General features: G+C 39.2%; 1 pseudogene; it reads left to right on the top strand.

The window, feature by feature from the left end:
• Positions 1–701: 701 nt before the first annotated feature.
• LOC109209383 lies at positions 702–14,220 on the top strand (annotated as a pseudogene).
• The last annotated feature ends 1,632 nt before the right edge of the window (positions 14,221–15,852 follow it).

The raw sequence follows: 15,852 nt of genomic DNA, 5'->3' as shown, positions 1-15,852 counted from the left end.
CGATCGGCCAGCTCCGCGTACTTGATAAACATAAGGAAGAGTTTGTATACGTACGGAGAGAGTTGAGCCGGACACACTTCGTAGAAGCGGCAGAAGTCCACCGCCAAGGAGGGAGGGGAAGCGTGTATCCGATGACAAATGGATATGCGTAAAACGCGCAGTAGCCCGGGCGATGTATATGCACTATGTCACGACCCGCCAGAACTAGTTCAATATGATCCGGAATTCCCCATTTGGCTTTGAACGCCGTGAGCGCCGCAACATCCATCGTAGAAAGACCAGGTTCCGGCTCATCCCCAGCAGGGCTATTGAAGTCAGTCCTTGCCTTCCCTGGGCGGGAAACCACCTCATCAACCATCGGAGAACTCTCATCCTCCACCGGCCCCACTCCCTCTTTGAGTAGGGGTATATCATTTTTCGGCACCGGAGCACCAACAACTCTATCAGTGTCAGAGGATGCACTAGCCATCTCTTCTTTGATTGCGAAATTCGGGAATGATAATGGAAATGTAAGAAACTGAAGGAAAAGAAGAAAAACTGCAAAGGTCTCTTTTGAACGATTGGAAAGCACAACATTAAAATGTAAATATTTCTCCTATTTATAGAGATATGAATACCCTGAGCGGGAAAACCAAATGCCTCCATTGTGAAAACGGCAAGGGTACCGGAAATAGCGCAATGCATAGAAATCATACGCCATAATGACGTATGATGAGTTTTAATGACATTCTGAATTGACGTGATGGCCCGAGATAGCTCTTGAAATGTCACGTCGCTACCTCACCACGAGGTACTCGACTCTCACATAAAGTGCAAAGATTTCTCACAACTTTTGAGTCGACAGAGTCCGCCCATCGCGCTCGCCAAAAGATGACCCCAATAGGCGGAGGAACAAATTTTATGGGTCGAAATCTGACCACACGAGAACCCGCATAAAGAGAAACGACAAAAAGTCACTTGGGCCGAAGTCGTATCCATACAATGCTATATTGGCACGCACCTCGGCCACAACCGAGGTCGTTTTTTCAGAATGCTTGAATGGCGAATTAGATGTTATGGCATTTCAGAGGGTCAACCAATAATACAGTCAAATGATTTAGGTACTATGGTTAATGACCATGGGGTAAAGGAGAATACCTAGTATATAAACTAAGTGAGAAGAAGAAGAAAGGGGGGGGGNNAAGAAGAGAAGGGGGGGGGGGGGCGGAAACAAACTCACACAGAGAGATATTTTTAGAAAAGAAGGATCTTCACCTTTTTCTCCTGACTAAAGAGAAAGAAGCAAGGAAACTCAGATCCTCAATACCCAACGTTAGTCTCATCGTATCAAATATATGGGAGTCAACTTTGCAAAAGATCAGTGACCATTTTTATCTATGTATTCTGCTTTATTATTTAATATTATATAAATCACCATCCTCTTCTTATATTACGGGATTCAATTATGGCTATGGTTAAATTTTGCGTTCAGCTGTGCTTGCTTGTTCTTATCCTCTATCTTAGATCTATGATGAATTATCTTGGGCTAGGACTTACCTCAAATTTTATTACTTAATTAGTTTAACAAAAAGCTTAACACTTTTTGGTCAAACAATACCTATACAAGTTTGCATGAAAATGAGAACTCTACACAAATCTTATCAGGTTATGAAATTTTCTTAGTTTCCTCTCAATACCTTTATGATCAGAAATCATTGTTGCTACAGTTAAAGGGCAGCCTACAATATGACTCTAGTTTGTCAAATAAATTGGCACATTGGAACAAGAACAAAAGTGACTGTTGCAAATGGGATGGGGTGACATGTGATAGCTATGGTCATGTGATTAACTTGGAATTGGATAATGAGGCAATTGCTGGTGCAATTAAGAATTCAAGTGCTCTTTTCAGTCTTCAGTATCTTGAGAAGCTAAATTTGGCTTACAACAGATTCAATGTTGGAATACCAGTTGGTATAGACAACTTAACGAACTTGAAGTACCTGAATTTATCGAATGCCGGTTTTGTTGGGCAACTTCCTATGATGTTATCAAGATTAACAAGGCTAGTTACTCTTGATCTCTCAACTCTTTTCCCTGGAATTCAACCTCTAAAACTAGAGAATCCCAATTTGAAACAATTCATTGAGAATTCTACAGAACTTAGAGAGCTTTACGTTGATGGTGTTGATCTTTCAGCTCAGAAGAGTGAGTGATGTCAATCTTTGTCTTCATATTTGCCTAACTTGACAGTCTTGAGCTTGCGTACTTGTCGAATTTGAGGCCCCATTAATGAATCACTTTCCAAGCTTCAATTTCTTTCTATCATCCATCTTGACCAGAATAATCTCTCTACCACAGTTCATGAATATTTTGCCAATTTCACAAACTTGACTACATTGACCCTCGGTTCTTGTAATCTTCAGGGAGTATTTCCTGAAAAGATCCTTCAGATACAAGCTCTAGAGACTTTGACCTTGTCAAATAATAAGTTGCTTAGTGGAATAATTCCAAATTTCCCACGACACGGATCTTTGAGGACGATAATACTAAGATACACCACCGTTTCTAGTTCATTACCAGAATCCATTTCAAACCTTCATAACTTGTCCAGGTTAGAGATCTATACATTTAAAGTTTCAGTGGATCAATACCTTCTGTTGGCCCAAGTAAAGGTGAAGTTTTGAAGACTGACAAAGGAACTCAGACATGGACCAGGTCCATCTTGTGAAGCACAGTTATGATCAACTCAAACATGTGAGATGCACATGAAGGAGATAAACCTAACTTATCAGAAGTGATATCTCCTGATCATGGTTGAAAATGTTGCATATCGGATAAGGAGAAAGACTCCTTACACAAAGAGAAACACGGCTTAAGAAATGCATAAGAGTTAGAGGATGAGACCAACTAGAACTCTTTCATAAAGGAAGAGTAGCATCTGTATTCTAGTGAATCTCTACTTACTAACTAAATAAATATCAGTGTTGTTCTCTTTTACAGGTAATGCACATAAGCAGAAGTTAAACGTGAATTGAGAGCAAAATAGCAAGGCGATTTTGCAAGCAATTTATGTGTGATTCAAGCGTGCAATCCTGAAGCTACTTGAACTAGATAGAAGAATCAGTTCCAGATGTCTGTCTCTTACTCTAGTTCAATTGTAGTAGGTGATTTAATATTATACCTTTCAGCTTTATCTAGAAGCAATTTTATTAGGTACTTAGAGTTTTCAAGTTAGAGTTAACTTGAAATTGTCGCAACAGTTGAGGCTGTGTGCCACAACGGGATTAGAGTTAATCCTATGTTTAAAAAAGAGTTTTTTGTAAATGCAGTTTTTGGTTTAGTGATTTTAGTGGAGAGTTTGGGAAAATCATACTGGAAAGTAGGTCGTGGTTTTTTTACCCTTTGAGCCAGGTTTTTTCCACGTAAAATCTCTGTGTTCTTTAATTTCTGTATTTATTATTCCACAACAGTAGTAGTTGGAACACATAGAGGAACTAGGTCCTTCTATAATCAGGTTAAACGAAAAATTGGGTACCACACAAATTACCCCTCTCTTGTGTGGTATTGAAGTATAAAATATCAATTGGTACTAAAGCAGGTTATCCTTGAAGAGGCTAACACCTTAGGAACATATCAAGATGAGTGCACCACCAGGAAACTAGGAAGGACAATCCACTGCTAGGACTCCACTCTTTAATGGTCAGTACTACTCATGGTGGAAGAACATAAAGAGAGACCACATTATAGGAGAAGACTATGAACTTTGGGACATTGTTACTGATGGTCCCCTGGCTACTACAAAGAAGAATGTTGAAGGAGTGGATGTGCCAAAGACTAGAGCTGACTGTACTGCTGAAGATTTGAAAAAGTGGAAAAAGAATGCCAAGGCAAAGAAATGGCTTGTGTGTGGACTAGGTCCAGACGAGTACAGCAGAATTCAAAGTTGTACTGCTGCTAAGGAGATCTGGGACACTCTACAAGTAGCCCTTGAAGGAACTCCTCAAGTAAAGAGATCAAGAGGAACACTGTTGTATTCTCAATATGAGAATTTCACCATGAAAGAAGGAGAAATCATCCAAGAGATGTACACAAGGTTCGCAACACTAACAATTGAACCTAAGTCTCTTGGAAGAATTATCCTTGAAGAAGACAAGGTTGAGAAAATCTTGACAAGGGTCTTGCCAGTAACTTGGGAAAGCAAAATCACTGCTATTCAGGAATCGAAGAACATTGCTACTCCCAAGTTGGATGAGCTGGTTGGAAATCTCACTGCCTACGAACTAAGAAGGCAAACCATGAAGATGGATGCACCCAAGATGGAAAGAATCCTAGCTCTCAGAATAGCTAAAGGTGCAAACTTAGAGGATGATGAAATGGCTATGAACACAAGGGATTTCAAAAGGTACCTAATGAGAGGAAAGAGATTTTCAAGAGGTGCAACCTTCAACAAACCAAGGGCCCCTGAAAAATAGACCAATGAGGGCTGCTACAAATGTGGTAAGACTAACCACATGATCAAGAATTGTCCTTAGTGGGAAATTGAATGGAAGAAAGAAAGGGCTGAACGAAGAAATAGGAAGAAGGAACAGGTTGAACCCATGAAGAACAAAGGATCAATAAAGGCTATGGTTGCTGCTTGGGGAGAAAGCTCAGATGAGGATTCAGAAGATGAAGCTGGAGATGAACAAGCACTTATGGCCATTGAAGAATCCGACGATGAACAGAGGTAAGTCTGATTCATCTTAAAGACAAGATTAAATTTTTATCTAAGAAATGCTATCTGAATTGCTGCTACACTTCATTGATGAGTCAGAGGTCATAAACAATGAGAAGGAACAACTGTCTGGGGAATGTGTGATTCTAAAAGCTAAGTGCAAAAATCTGTAACTCAAGGCTAGTGAAAGTGATAGTTAAAATGCTGAGTTAAATAACCAGGTTCTTGAACTTGACACCACTGTCTTAGAACTCAGATCTCAAAATTTAAAACTGAAATTAGGAATAGGTAAAAAGAAAGCTGATCACACACACCTCACATTAGAAGAAAATCTAGGAAAATGGAAGGATGAGTTATACAAGAGAGATGAGCAGATAAGAGTCCTAAAAGAAGATCTAGGCAAGGTGAAGCATGAACTAGACAGACTTGCAAATGGAATAAGTCCTCTGATGCACTATCCTAGCTACAAGAGCATCACAGTAGCAATAAGAGAGGACTTGACTATGGGACCCCAGAACCTAAGTGGGATCCCAAAAGCAAGTACATCACACTTCCTGAGAACAAAATCTGCACACACTGTGGCAAAACTGGTCATTACAAAAGTGAGTGTAATGCAAAAGAAAAGGCCAATCAAAAGAACAAAATCTTTGTTCAAGGTAAAACTAGGCTGCCTGGATGGGCTAAAAAGAATTTAATTCACCCTTTTGCCTATAGAAAGGGACTCAAACTAGTTTGGGTTCCTAAGACTAACCCTTGATTTCGTTTTGCAGGTCTAAGTGAAGGGAAGTAGCCAAATATGGTACATGGATAGTGGCCGCTCAAAGCATATGACTGAAAGTAAGGACCAGTTCCTTTTACTTGAGAACCTAAAAGGAGGTAATGTCTCTTTGGCAATGGTAAGAAAGGTGAGATCATTGGGGTTGGAAAGATAGGTAAGACAGACTCACCTTCCATTGAGAATGTCTACTTGATAGATGGCTTGAAATATAGCCTAATCAGTGTATCACAATTGTGTGGCAGAGGTATGCATTCACCTCCACCAAATGTTTTGTGATAAATCTTACCACTGACAAGATTGTTTTGCAGGGAAAAAGAGTAAACAATATATACATTGTAGATCTTTCCACTTTTTCAAAAAATGAACTCACTTGCTATGTATGTTGGACAATGATCCCCTCCTTTAGCACAAAAGACTTGGACATGCAAGTCTAAGTCAACTCAACAAATTAGTCTTCAAGGACCTGGTGATAGGGTTACCTAACATCAAGTTTAAGGACGACAAATTTTGTGAGGCTTGTGCCAGGGGGAAGCAGGTAAGATCCTCTTTTAAAAGCAAGAAAGTGGTAAGCAGGACCAGGTCGATGGAACTGGTTCATATGGATCTCTGTGGTCCAATGAGAACATTGAGTAGAGGTGGTAAAAAATATGTGATGGCGCTTGTTGATGATTACTCGAGGTTTACTTGAACATTTTTTAACATCTAAGGATGAAGCATTTGACATGTTTATCGCCTTTGTTAGAAAAACTCAGAAACAACTAGGTAATCAACTTGTATCAATTAGGTCTGATCATGGAATTGAATTTGAAAATGCTAAGTTTGCTAAATTTTGTGATGAGCATGGTATAGATCATAATTTTTCTGCCCCTAGGACTCCTCAACAAAATGGAGTAGTTGAATGAAAGAATAGGACTCTTGAATATATGGCAAGGACTATGCTTCTTTCTAGTAAACTGCCCCATATCTTTTGGGCAGAGGCTGTAAATATTGCATGTTACATCATTAATAGGTGCATGACTAGACCTCTTGTAGAGAAGACTCCCTATGAGTTACTTAAAGGGAGAAAACCAAATATATCCCATCTTAGGGCATTTGGATGCAAGTGCTTTGTGCACAATAATGGAAAGGACTCCCTAGGTAAGTTTGATCCCAAAAGTGATGAGGGAGTATCTTGGGATATTCTTCACATAGCAAAGCTTATAAAGTGTACAACAAAAGAACTTTGTGTGTAGAAGAAAGTGTACATGTAGTTTTTGATGAAACTAACATTCTTTCCGAGAGACAGGAACATGAAGATGAAGCTATTGGGCTGGTAAAAGAATTGAGTGAAGCTGCACCAAAAGAAGGAACAGGTGATGGAATAGGTTCTTCCATCCATGGCAACCTGACAGGGGGAACTGAACAAAGAAGAAGTGAATCTAATTCCCAAATGGAATCTGTACATGAGCCTGTTCCTCAGCAACAGAACATGGGAGAAACTACAAACAGAAATCGGTTGGTTGTGAAACCTTACAAGTATTAAAGTTCTCATCCCATTGAGAACATCCTTACTGACCCAACTTTTGGAGTTAAAACTAGATGTCAATTAAAGAATCTGTGTGCTTTTGATGCCTTCTTATCTCTTATTGAACCAAAAAATGTTGCTGAGGCTTTGCAGGATGCAGACTGGGTGAATGTAATACAAGATGAACTCAATCAGTTTGAAAGAAGTCAAGGTGGCATCTGGTCACAAGACCTAAGGACAAATAAGTAATTGGCACTAAATAGGTCTTCAGAAAAAAACTTGATGAAGATGGAACGATTACAAGGAACAAGGCCAGGTTGGTGGTCCAAGGTTATAGTCAAGAGGAAGGCATAGACTATGATGAGACCTTTGCTCCAGTCGCAAGATTGGGGGCAATAAGGCACCTCATAGCCTTTGCAGCACACATGGAATTTACCCTTCACCAAATGGATGTGAAGAGTGCGTTCCTAAATGGCTACTTAAAGGAAGAAGTCTTTGTCAAACAACCTCCAAGGTTTGAAAGTAAGGAGTGTCCAGATCATGTATACAAACTGGACAAGGCCCTATATGGACTCAAGCAGGCTCCTAGAGCATGGTATGAATGCCTATCCAAATTTCTGCTTGAACATGGATACAAAAGAGGTAAGATTGACAACACTCTATTCTTGAGGGAAAAAGTTAAGGATCTATTAGTAGTACAAATATATGTTGATGACATAATTTTTGGGGCAACAACTGAAAAACTTAGTAAGGAATTTGCTAAATTAATGGGGAGTGAATTTGAAATGAGTATGATGGGTGAGCTTAACTTCTTCTTAGGCTTATAGATCAAACAAACCCCAAATGGAACTATGATCCATCAACAGAAATATGCAAAAGAGTTGATAATGAAGTATAAAATGGATGAACCGAAGGAAATAGACACACCCATGCAACAGCTACTAAATTAGACATAGATGAACCTGGGTCATCTGCTGATCATAAGTTGTATAGGGCTATGATTGGTTCACTTTTGTATCTTACTGCTAGTATACCTAACATTGTCCTCAGTGTAGGGCTTTGTGCTCGTTTTCAAGCAAATCCTAAGGAATCCCACTTGACTGCTGTCAAGAGAATACTAAGATATTTGAAAGGCACTACTGACCTTTTCGTTTGGTACCCTAAAGGTAGTAACTTTAATCTAGTAGGATATGTTGATGCTGACTATGCAGGTTTCCTTGTGGCTAGGTAAAGCACCTCAGGTATGGCTCTTTTTCTTGGTTCATGTCTGGTATCATGGGCCACTAAAAAGCAGAATTCAGTGGCCTTATCCACTACTGAGGCTGAGTATGTTGCTGTTGCCTCTTGTTGTGCTCAACTGCTGTGGATCAAACAACAGCTGATGGATTTTGGCATTGAGGTTTGTTGCATCCCTATTTTTTGTGATAACACTAGTGCTATTTGTATGACGAAGAACCTAGTTCATCATAAGAGGACTAAGCACATATATGTTAGACATCACTTCTTAAGGGACAACTATGAGAAAGGATTGATTACTATAGATTTTTTTGCTACTGATAAGCAGATTGCTGACATCTTTACTAAAGCACAGAGTAGAGAAAGCTTTGAAAGGAACAAGTTAGAATTAGGGATGATTAAGTTCACCTAATGGAACCAGCTCAGAATGCAAAGTTAGAAAAAAAGGAAAAAAGTTTTTTTTTGGCTAGGAAATCTGGAACTTGTGTAAATATCTAGATTTATTTTTACTCAGTTTCATACTGTAAATAGTATACTCCTGTGGCATGTGTTGATATGAATCACTGATCTCTAACAAATTTCTCTACCTTGGAAAATAGAGGCGTGATCAAGAGGATTCTAAATGAAGAACCTGATTCATCAGTATTGGTTCATCTGAATAACGAGGTATGTTTTCTATACTCTGCACAATTAGAAATATAAATATTTAAATCATGAGCAGAGTCTCACCTACGTTCAAAAATAACATAAAATCCTATCCGTTTATTTTTGAACTAGTTCCGTCTCTACTAGAATTCTCACCACATAAATTGCCTAAAATCTAGGAAAGCTTAACCGCTCATTCAACCTGAAATTTTAGGTTGATTGGACTTCTAATTGATTGCAAAAAGCTACCGTTAGTCATTAATTAAGTTTCTCTCTTTAAAAACCCATAATCACCTTCTGCCACCCTCACTATTCCAAAACTGTCAAAATTTCTTTCACTCTCAATTGTTCTCTCTTCCAAAAGCCAAACTCACAAATTTTCTCATGAAATCAGTCACAATGTTGAACCCTCATGTAACCCAGGCACTCCTCCACAACCTACCCCTTCTGATTCCTCCACACCTCCTCAACCCAGATAAACCCCCAGCCTAGGAGGAGATGTGCTAAAATGCTCGCTCGTAAAACAGTGGCTACAGGTGCACTGTCAAAAAGATTGAACGCACAATTGAAGGCTAGCCAAGCCCAAGAATCCGAACACTCAGACGATTCCTTCAAGTCTGCAAGTGAGGGGGAAGGAACTGGGTCTTCTGATTCTGAGAAGATTCAGTGTTCCCCTTCTGAGGTACGTTCTGTTTTGGTTGAATGTGTAGATAATAGGTTTGTTCTTATTGGGTCTGTTAGAAATGTGGAAACGCCTGAGTTGAGAAGAAAAGGAGGTAAAAATGAAAATGAAAAAGAAAAAGAGAATGAGGGTGCAAGCAATGATGTGAGAGGAACATGGATAGAAGTGGTTGATTCGTCACCCACCTCTGAGATGATTAGACCGGCAATTTGTGGGACTGAGGATGAAATTGTAGGAGAAAGTGGAAAGAAAATAGGGGTAAGTGGATCAGGGGAGGCTGCCGAGGGTTTGGTAAATTTAAGTTCTCATGTGGATGAACCCGGTTCATCTATTGAAGAAACCGTAGCAAACCTTTTAAAGAAAGTAGGTGCCAGTTATAATCCCAAGAAAAGGAGAACACCAACACCTAAGGTTCCCAGCACTACAAAGAATACCAAGAAAAGAAAGGCTAATTCTCCAACAACTGCTAAAATTCCCTTGCCAAAAGGGAGAGCCACAAGAAGTATGGTGAAACAGAGTGAGAGTGAATTACAAAAGGCTTTGGCTGAAAGCAAGAAGAAAAGGATGGATAAATGAAAAGCTAAGGTTGCAGAGCCTTCTGAGGCTGTTGATGTTGAGGAGATGGAATAGGTCCATCAGGAGAAACATACAACTGTGGAGGTTCAGACCCCCAAGCCTAAAAAGACCAAGACTTCTTCCAAGAAGTCTTCATCAGGTCTAATGCTGCTGAAGCTTCATTGGCCAAGAGGACAAGGTCTGCAGTGAAAAACAAACCAGTTAGAATTGCTGAGGATGAAGAATGGAGTGGTGAAGAAGAGAGTGAATCTAATGGTGAACAAGACAAGCTGGACAAGTTTTGCAAAATAAAAATTTTGTATGGTTGATTGCTGAAAGACTTGGTGGAATCAGGAATGGTTCGATTGGTTGATGCACTAGCTGCTTCAGGCTGGAAGGACATGGTCCTTCAGATGGATGGGAGGCTAGTTAGGAATGAAATCATTGAATTCATGGCCAATGCAGAGGTCAAGGATGGCAGAGTTACCAGCCAAGTGAAAGGGGTTCAAGTGACCTTCGATACAGAGAAGCTGGGTGAGATTCTTGACATCCCTGCTGAGGGATATGATGACTATACTAGGCAAAGATGGCCAAGTCTGGATTCCCTTCCTCCTGCCCTTGAAATCACTAGGAAATTCTGTGATGTTGAAGAAGTGAATGAGGCAAGTTTGCGAACAAGAGTGAGATGAAACCTTGCCACAAAGTCCTATTTGAATTTGTCGACAACTGCCCAGGCAGGAAAGAAGGCACATTGCTAACTATATGGACTTAGTTCTGATGGAGTGTCTCGAAAGTGGAAGGCAAATCAACTGGCCTGCATTCATCATCAAGCTACTGGATAGGGTTATCAATGGCTCCAAGGCCCATACCACCCCTTATGGATTTATTCTGACTACTGTTCTGGATCATTGCAAGGTGCCTCTAAAGAAATGGGAAATGGCCACAAACAAGGACCATTTTGGCATTAATACTTTGATTGCTTGTGACTATCCAGTCAATGTCATTCCCAATGAACCTGGTTCATCCAAGAAGACACCTATCAATAGTAAAGTCAGGGTTCTAGTTCAGGAAAGTGGGGCCAAGGATGTTGAGATAGCTAGGCTGAAGGCTCGCTTAGCAGAGGTTGAATCTGAGAGGGATGCTCTTAGAACTAAGCTCACCAAGGAAAAGGAGAAGAATGATAGCATTCTTCAAAATATGAAGAACCTTTTCCAAGCCCAAAACCAACCCTCTAGTTATCCTAAGCCTTAGGACATCTAGCCTTCATCTCCTGAACCTGTCTAGTACCACCAGTGACCCAGATTAGGGATTTCTCTTTCTTTTGCTCATGTTTTGAATATTTTTTCTTGCTTTTTGTGGATTGTGGTAGCAATATATCTCTTATCGACGAAATCTACTATTTTTTCTCTTGTTGATTGTTAATATTTCCTTGATAGTTTGAATGTGTTTGCTCAATTACTGATGATTAACCATGATTGCACTTGCAGTTGCCCCAGTGGCCATGAGTAATTGTTAAAATTCCGCGAATCACACTTTGTTTATGCAACTTTTCGATGATGCCAAAAGGGGGAAGAGATATTGTGCTTTATATATTTTGAATAAGTGATGTTTATAACCTAATGAACTTGGTCCTTGATGATAAGTAAATTTTTCTAACTTTTTCTTGATGTATAAGCTGAGTTCTAACAGGGCCTATGTGAGTGAAAAGCATAGAGTTTGTCATCATAAAAAAGGGGAATTTGTTGGCCCAAGTAAAGGTGAAGTTTTGAAGACTAACAAAGGAACTCAGACATGAACAAGGTCCATCTTGTGAAGCACAGTTATGATCAGCTCAAACATGTGAGATGCATGTGAATGAGATAAACCTACCTTATCAGAAGTGATATCTCCTGATCATGATCGAAAAGGTTGCATATCGGATAAGGAGAAAGACTCCTTACACAAAGAGAAACTCGGCTTAAGAAATGACTAAGAGTTAGAGGATGAGACCAACTAGAACTCTTTCACCAAGGAACAGTAGCATCTATATTCTAGTCAATCTCTACTTACTAACTCAATAAATATTAATGTTGTTCTCTTTCATAGGTAGTGCACATATGCAGAAGTTAAACGTGAATTGAGAGCAAAATAGCAAGGCGATTTTGCAAGCAATTTATGTGTGATTCAAGCATGCAATCCTGAAGATACTTGAACCAAATAGAAGAATCGGTTCCAAGTGTCTGTCTCTTATTCTAGTTCAATTGTAGAAGGTGATTTAATATTCTACCTTTCTGCTTTATCTAGAAGCAATTGTATTAGGTACTTAGAGTTTTCAAGTTAGAATTAACTTGAATTTGTCGCAACAGTTGAGGTTGTGTGCCACAATGGGATTAAAGTTAATCCTAGGTTTCAAAAGAGTTTTTTTTTTGTAAATGCAGTATTTGGCTCAGTGATTTTAGTGGAGAGTTTAGGAAAATCCTATTGGAATGTAGGTCGTGGTTTTTTCACCCATTGAGCCAGGTGTTTTCCACGTAAAATCTCAATGTTCTTTAATTTCTGTATTTATTATTCCACAATAGTAGTAGTTGGAACACATAGAAGAACCAAGTCCTTCTATAATCAGGTTAAACGAAAAATTGGGTACCACACAAATCACCCCCTCCTCTCGTGTGGTATTGAAGTATAAAACATCACCTTCCACAATATCAAACCTTACTAATGGTTCTATCCCATATGGTCCAAGAAACTCACCTACTTAGACCTTTCTCGTAATGGTCTAGCTGGTCTCTTGTCTACAGCTCATTTTGAAGGAATTTCAAAGCTTGTCTACATAAATCTAGAGAACAAATTGCTCAATGGGATCCTTCCTGCATATATCTTTGAGCTCCCCTCCTTGCAGCAGCTTTTTCTTAACGACTATCAATTTGTTGGCCAAGTCAAAGAATTCTACAATGCATCCTCATCTCTGCAGGATACTATTGATTTGAGCAACAACCATTTGAATGGATCAATTCCCAAGTCCATATTTGGAGTTGAGAGGCTTGAGGTCCTCTCACTTTCGCCCAACGTGTTTAGTGGGAGAATGTCACTTGATCTGATTGGGAGGCTCAGTAACCTTTCAAGACTTGAGCTTTCTTCCAATAACTTGACCATTGATACTAGTAGCAGCAATTTGACCTCGTTCACTTTTCCCGAGTTGAGCATATTGAATCTAGCTTCTTGTCGGTTGCGAAAGTTTCCTGATCTTCAAAATCAGTCAAGGATGATCCACTTAGACCTTCCAGACAAACAAATTCATGGGCCAATACCAAATTGGATTTGGGAAATTGGTGATGGAGCACCGGCTTACCTGAATCTTTCCTGCAATCAACTGGAGTACCTGGAACATCCTTACAATGTTTCTAGCAATCTTGTAGTCCTTGACATGCACTCCAACCGGCTAAAGGGCGACCTACCAATTCCACCTTCTTTTGATATGTATGTGGACTACTCAAGAAATAATTTCAGCAGTTCCATCCCACTCTATATTAAAAATTCTCTTCTTGGTTTTTTCTCAGTAGCAAATAATAGGCTCACCGAAATAATTCCTGAATCCATATGCAATGCCAGCTACCTTCATGTTCTTGATTTCTCCAACAATGCCTTGAGTGGCACAATACAACCATGTCTACTGGAACATATTACAAATCTTGGAGTGCTGAATCTAGGGAACAATACTCCATGGTGTTATACCAGATGCATTTCCAATTGGTAGCTCTCTGCAAACTTTTGACCTGAGTGAGAATAAGTTACAAGGGAGGCAGCCAAAGTCGCTGGTCAACTGTGACTTGTTGGAGGTCCTGAATGTCAAAAATAATAGACTTGTTGATAGTTTCCCCTCCATGTTGAAGAACTCGTCCAGTCTTAGAGTCCTAGCCTTGTGCTCCAATGGATTTTATGGAGATTTTCAGTGTGATTTAACCAGTCATAGCTGGCATAATATCCGGATCAGAGATATAGCTTCCAACAAATTCACTAGTGAATTGAGTGCAGAATACTTATCTAATTAGAAAGGAATGATGGTTGTAGATGATTACATTGAGTCGGGACACAATCATATCCAGTTTAAGTTCCTCCAACTAAGTAACCTATACTATCAGAACTGTTAGATCTGATTTTAATGATGAAAATAATATATTTGTTCTTTGAATAGGAAATCATGGATAACATTCAAGATTGAAGGAGTCATTCAGAGAAGATCAAGGAACTCATGGATGTCACACAAGATTGAAGGAATCAAAAAGAGAAAATCAAGGAAAGCAGCCAAGATTAAAGGAATCATTGATACTGATGGAATCAATTAAGGCTAGACTGAAGGAATCAAACCAATCAAGAGTATCGAAGATCTTGCAAGATAATCAATCAAGTATACTAAATCTGGAAGGATATCTGGCGCTATCAAGTCATGTATAAGGGAAGTCATTAAAGCTTTTCGTCAAGACAAAGCCGTTGCTGAATAACTTTATTTTTGGAAAAAATCAATTTTTTTCTAGGGATCAAATCCCTTTGGTTGGCAAATCTATCCAGCATTCAAGCCTCTCTAAATGTATTTATACTTGTATATGTACCTTAGCACATATACTTTGATCGAGCCAAATACCCTCTCTTTGTTCTACTACAAACAAACATTGTATCTCTACTAGACCTGCTGTGTAACAAGTTAGAGAAGAAAGAGAGACCAACACTGGTGAGGCATTGTATCAAAAGAAACGAGTTATATAGGAACAAAGCTATCGGTGTAGATCACAACATTCACTGTGTACTCGAGAAACTCATTCACTGAAAGAGAACTCCCTTACAACCAAAGGGGACTGGACTAGGATTCACATTGAATCCGAACCAGTATAAAAATTCTGGTGTCTTTAATTCCTGCATTTAATTTCTGCATCTTAAATTCTATCTTTACTGTTATGAAGTTATTATATCTAATCGACTAATTAGAAAACTAGTCAACTGGTAGCAATTAATTTTAAAAATAAACAATTCACCCCAACCTCTTGTACTTTCAATTGGTATCAAAGCAAGGCTCATATTTTTCTTTTGCTTAACAGCTTGTGAGAAAAGATCATGAAAAATCAAGTTATCGTAGGAGCACTCTTTCAAGAAGGAACCTTGCAAGTAAGGCCACCATACTTCAATGGACAACATTTCTCCCATTGGAAAGTGCATATGGAAATATATGCAAAGGCTTATGATGTTAAAATCTGGAGAGTTATCAAAAAGGGGAACTATCCTCTGCTGGCTATTGCTCAACCACTTGCTGATCCCGAAGATATAGATTCATATACAGATGAGCAAATGGTAGTTGTACAAGTCAACAATTACCCACACTAGGGTTGAGCCACAACCCTAGCTCTACAATGCTATAAGGCGAGAAATTTGCTCTACAATGCTATAAGTGGTGAAGAGTATAGGAAAATCTCTAGTTGTGATACAACCAAAGAGATGTGGGATAAGCTTGAAGTTACATACGAAAGAACCAACAAAGTAAAGGAAACACATATCAACATGTTGGCTCATGATTATGAACTCCTTCAGATGAAAGAAGGAGAACCTATTGAAGAGATGTTTTCTAGATTTAGCAAAATCATTAGCGATCTAAACGCTTTTGGCAAACCATACTCAAGTGGTGATCAAGTTAGGAAGATTCTTAGAAGCCTACCCACTACTTGGCAGACCAAAATAGTTACACTTGAATCATAGGATCTGAATAAGATATCATTTGATGAACTTCGAGGAGG

Source organism: Nicotiana attenuata, unplaced genomic scaffold, assembly GCF_001879085.1.
Source record: "Nicotiana attenuata strain UT unplaced genomic scaffold, NIATTr2, whole genome shotgun sequence".
NCBI classification, from domain to species: domain Eukaryota; kingdom Viridiplantae; phylum Streptophyta; class Magnoliopsida; order Solanales; family Solanaceae; genus Nicotiana; species Nicotiana attenuata.
This window is presented reverse-complemented; position numbering and strand designations above follow the sequence as displayed.